The following is a 6,000-nucleotide window of genomic DNA, read 5'->3' on the forward strand; positions in this document are numbered from 1 at the left end:
CCAAGTTAACATTTATTAAAAAAAAAAATGAAGTCTTGTAGCAAGGTTCAGTTCTCAATTATACATTGGGATTGCTTTCAAAATTCTTGATTAGTTGCACAGCATTAACTTAATTTACTCTAGAGAAGCTGACATGCTTGCAAATTTTTCTTGGATAAAGCCTTATGTTATTCATTGTTACAGTTTAGAACCCATAATACCTCAAATTTTACACAGTGTTGTGAAATCTCATGTGAAATAGGAAATTTACTGTTGCCAACCCATGTAGCTGAAACAGTCCTGCCCCCTTTGCTCTCTTCAGCTTCTCTGCAAGTGTAGCCAGGAAAAAAACAAGGTAGTGTTACTCTCCACTAAGTCAGTCATTCCCATAAAATTACCTTATGCTGATGCAATTTTTCCTCAGCATCAGATTTGCCTTTCTACCTTGCATCTTCACCTTTCTTGAGCTTCTCCATCTCCACTGATTGCTATTTTTCAGGTCCAAACACAGCTGCTTGCAATCTCAAAATCTTTTTGTTTAACAGATAAAGTCTTTTGCAAGCTACAGATGATTTAAATCCCTAGTGTCAGCACTGTCTAATAATTAGTTCTTACAGAGTTGAACCTGTCTCTATCCAACCCTATTTATGCCTGTGGTAACCCACAATCACTGTTTAAGGGCAAAGTCACGTTCCCTACCATCCTCAGTACTAATGGGATAGCGATGTAAAGGTTTACTGTTAAATACTACAGAAGTGCATCTTAGTTGTTCATACATATAAGAGCTGCTTTCCCCTCACTTCCTGGCATAGCTCTGAAACCACCTGTACCAGGCCCTGATCCTGCAAGTCCCTTTACTCTAAATAACTGACCCTTGCCAAAGCTCCCCCTATTTATAGCAACTGTCTTCCTGATCCTTTCTCAAGACACCAGTAGAGACTCTATTGCTAAAGGGTCCCTCATTTTCCACAAATGGATGTCAAAAACTTCCAGAATCAGGAAGAACAGAGGGGTGCTACACATAGCGATGAGCAGAAGTTGGATTTGTGAGGACACCAATGGGCTCAAAGATCCTTATGCCTGTTTTTTCTCTCCATGAAATCCAGAGGAAATCAGCTAGTAAAATAGGTAAATTTTATAGGTAAATCTACCAGAAACTACAGCAGTTCCTGTCATGAAGGACCCAGCACACCATGTTCTGCAGAAAAAGAGCTGTTCTGTACTTGACTACCTTCAAAAACTTCAATATGTGTTTCCACAGGCTTATCTAAGAACTAATGCACATACTCTGCCTGGTAGACTGGCCTGACTAAGATTAGAATACTACATGTGAAGCTCTGCAGAAGTGTCCACAAAATGCAGATCTAGGAGGAGAAAAAGGGAACAAGGACTGTGGACATGAAATAAGCATTAGGAGCAGCATTAAGTAGTGTATCTTTTCTCTCCATTCAGATCTTCTCTTAGTTAGGAGCCACAGCTATTTTGGGTAATATAAACAAAAGCCTTCAATCAAGGGAAATTAAGACTGTATTAAGGATTTTGTGTTAGATATCCAGATGAAACAAAAAGTAACAAGATAAACAATCAGGAACAGCTTGTCAGTAGACAAAGAAAAATAAGTCAATTTCTCTTCTCTCTTTTATATATATAACACATATTATTATTTCCTAAAACAATATAAAATGAAAAGGCCTGTAATCAATGTATTTTCATGATAAATTTTTTTGGGGAAGATAAGCATCAAGATAGCAGTTTCCAAGCATAGAAAGGGATGATTAGACTCTGAATTACAGCAGCTTGTAACTGGAGCAGCACCTGTCCAGCAGACACGTGAAACAGCTACAAGGAGCTTTGAGACAAGATGAAAGACAGAAGCTCAGGATAGTATGCTCCCCTGCATGTACAGGTGCATGAAGGAGAATACGTTTGTGCCAATAGATTAAAAAGCAGTTCCTTTAGACAATGATGTTGTAGTGAATAAAATGAGTAAATGGTTGGCAATCGAGGCCCTTCACTGATGAATGGATAGATTTTATCTTGTCCCTAACACAAAGAGTTACCTATATAATTACCACCCGAGATTATTTAAGGCTGAGCAGTTCCTTGAATCAAAAGATTCACCACGCCAATTGTATGGTGTATAATGTCTGTATACTCCACAAGTAAAGCACCGAGTTTTCTTCTCAGCATTCCCACTACACCTCAGATTTCACAGTCATGACCTGGATTTCTAGCAAATTCATGCCATACAAGCAATCTGGAGTGGTTTAACTTGAGGATTCATCTAATAAAAAAGCTTTTCACCACCTCCCACAAGTTTTAAAGCTGTTATAGAAAAAGGACTCCTTATACCGAAGGAGGAGTGAAGAAAAAGGGCCAGAACAGAACTGCAAAGAGAATCTTTCTGGGCAGTGCTCATCACTTGTTATATGTTCTTGCATGCTTATTATTAAACTTCCCTGGCAATCTCCTTAAGGACACCTTCTTATAGCTGCAAAAAAAAAAGCTACACAATTTGATCACAGTATCTCAGACACCCATAAAAAGAACTAAACTTTGAGGAAATTTTTTTTGCTACCATACTAAGCCCTCTCCTTGAGGCTCCTAGCTTAAAGCTGAGCACAGACATGTATGGATGCTGCAATACATCTTGATGGCTTGGCTTCGTGAGTGAAGATTTTGGGGAGGCTTTCACCACGCTTACTTCAAGCACGATGACCAAGGGCGAGTGATATGCAAATCTGGTTTGAAAAGGGTGCTTGGGCAATCATGGAGTGTCCAACCTGGGCTGTCATCTCCTGAGTAATCTCAAGCTACCCATGCACTGGTCTGCCCGCATGCAAGGTTGGATCTGCTGCTACCCATGCACCTTGTCACCTACTGGTTCGACCCTCACCTGTCCATACCAACAAATGAGAGCCAAGCCCTTCCAGACTGTGTAGGTGATTTTTTAGGTGAGGCACAGCTTACGCAGAACTGGCCCCACCCTTTACACCTGAGGTTTAACTGCCAGGCCTAGCGGGCTAGGACAGTGACAGCAAAGTCCGCAGGTCGTAGGTTTTGTAAGAGTGTCCCTCTCTTAGACGGCAGACCATACAAGGCTGGATGAGCTCCATCAGCCTGGGTTTGAAGAGAGGAGTTTTCCTTCTCCTATGCTCTGAGCCAGACTGTCATTTCCTGGGTCAATCTCCAGCAGCCGCTATCATGAGCCCACCGAGGCACCGGCGGCACTGCGGTATCACTACATCTAGGCAGGATTCTGACTTAGAGGTGTTCAGTCATACGCCCGCAGATGGGAGTCTCGCGCCAGTGGCTCCTCATCCAAGCGCATACATCAGGGGTCTGAACCTGTGGTTCCTCTCGTATTGAGCAGGATTACGATTGCAACAACACATCACATATAGATAGTACCCAATGTCACCTGCAGGCTCTGAAGGTCCACTCTTTTGAAGGTCAGCTGCAGTGATAAGCAGCTCTGCCATTGTACTAGGGAGAGACCAATAAACATACAGTGTCTATACTGCTAAGGATTCATTCTTGCTTGCATTTCAAGGAATCTCTATCTTTCCATTTTTAACCAAAACTCTCATCCAGTAGGCTGGAATACTAGAAAACAATTTCTTGTAAGTTCACCCTTTAGAGAGAGAAAAAAAATCTAAAGTTTTAAATGTTTAATATTAAATTATTGCAACATACACTAGGATTCAAGATTAATGTAGTATCTTATTCTCTTTTCAATTAGTTGCAGTTTTGGCAGCAAACTGAGGTCAAAGGCTGAAAGTCACTGGGTGAGCAAGTTGAATATGTATTTCTTGATTACGTACAAAAGAGAATTCTCTCTTCCTCCAATTTACCTCATCCAAGACTGGTTCAACATACATTGGCTTTTAAATGTAGGAAAGATGGATTCCTAAATACTTGACATAGATTCAAAATTTGTATATAAATCATACATGAAAAAACAAGTTTCTGTATCACACATACAAAATAGGATATTTACTAAAAAGGAGATTTTGTCTGCTGGGTCCAAACAATTCCTCCTACTGCCACAGCTCAAACTCCTTTCTGTCCTCATTTAAGTCATTCCAGATACACCTCTCAGCCATGGCTCATGGTCTTGCAGCATATTCCTGTATCTTCCCCTGGACCTCTTTGCCTTGAATATACCTACCTACCCTGCAGTTACACTAGCCAAAACTGTCTTTTGAGAAGAGTCTTCACAATTCCTTTTCATTTAATCTAGTTACGCTTAGTCTACTAGACAAGTTCAGGAAAAAATAATTACACATATTCGTATTCATTATAGTGTAGGAGCCTTTAAAAAAGGCACCTTTCCATAAAGCAACAACAAAATCAGCAGAGTGAGTGAAGTACTTCACATATACAGGGCAGGTGATATGAAATGTGAGCCATGCAGTTACAGAAGATAAATAACCGCTATGCAGGACATGACTCATGCCATACACCTGTTTACTAGATCTACTCAACCTAAGCTTGCAAATAATTGCTGACTCCTTTTTTTGCTATGATTTTAGAGAAAACAGGCAATGTGAGGAGGAAGAATAGTTGGGCAAGACAGAGGCCTGCTAGCTCAAAGCAATCACTAAAGAAGTGGCTTTGGTATGGGAATGAAATCTAATTGGTCACACCCACTGCTCTTCAACAGCTTTTCAACAGACATCAAGAACAGCTGTCTTTACTTCAGAGTCTCTTACAATACAACTAAAACACTCAAGCAAACTGAAATATTTTTTCTTTCCTTAGCAGACAACCTGAATCTAACTAGCAAAGCAAAGTTCAAGATGCAGAAGATAATGCCAGTGGAAGAACAAGAGGAAAGAGAGTTTCAGAGCCATATGAAGTGGCTAAAAGATTCCCAAAGTATTTACAATTGAAGCAACTGAGCTTACGGAGCTTTATGCTTTGATCAATACAGACACTTAAAAACAATTTACCCTTTAAGGAGTCTGTTTAAAAAGAAATCAAACTACCAGAAACATCACAGCGGTAAAAAGTCCTGTTTTTCTTTTCAATGTTACCACAAAGAAGTAGATACAAAAAAAGGTGACTCTTCTCACATATCTTTTTAATTCACAGTTTTCTGTATCAGACCTCATTTTGCAATAAGTTTAGTTCAGCTTCCCCTTCAAAAAATAATCAGTATTCAATGGCAGCAGCTGAGGTCAGATTGGGTCACCTCTTCTTGCCTGACAGCTCAATGCCATCACCAGCAGCAGTGTCTCTCCTTTGCCTTCTCAGGCCCATGTGCCCTCCCTTCCTCCCTGTGCCTTTTACTGGCTCAGCAGCTCACCTGACCCAGAAGCCACTTCAGCTGGGGAACTTTACAGAAAGCTATCCCAGCAAAAGGAGATGGAATGAGAAGGAGGGAGAGGGAGAGTTTCTCCTTTTTTGTTTTCTTTTTTCATCTCACTGCTGGGCTAGTAAGATGAATCTACTCCTTGACAGGTCAGACAAATGGCAAACCAAGAGAGAGGCAGGGCTGCACAGGCAGGAGTGGGGGAGGAAAGACTACTCCTATGCCTGACTGCAAAGCACAGTTCCTTTCTTCCTGCAAGGAGGACTTCTAGCTATGGTTGAGGCACTGACTGGACAAAATTAGATTGAAGTCAGGCCACACATTCTGTATGCACCCATCTTCCCCCACCATCCCTAACTGTGGAGAAGTCAGTCCCCTGCCCAAACCCTTTAGGAACCATCCCTCTTACCCTTGCTCCCCAAGCAAAATCTCCTCTGTCACCCAGGGAAGTAAAGCTACAAAGAAAATCCAGCAAAAAAGCTGGACAATGGGCAATAGGAGCCAACATGAGGTGTCACAAAACCAACACTGGGGTAGCCATCACAGGGGGATTGGACTAGGTGACATTTAAAGGTCCCTTCCAATTCAAACCATTCTGTGATTCTATGATTCCATTCTCTGGAGCTTGGAAGACCCTTGGAACACACTGCGCTTATGTGTTGTTCTTCCACAGCACATTCCTGCACTCCCTTCACTTCAGTTTC

Source organism: Melopsittacus undulatus, chromosome 4, assembly GCF_012275295.1.
Source record: "Melopsittacus undulatus isolate bMelUnd1 chromosome 4, bMelUnd1.mat.Z, whole genome shotgun sequence".
In the NCBI taxonomy this organism is placed as follows: domain Eukaryota; kingdom Metazoa; phylum Chordata; class Aves; order Psittaciformes; family Psittaculidae; genus Melopsittacus; species Melopsittacus undulatus.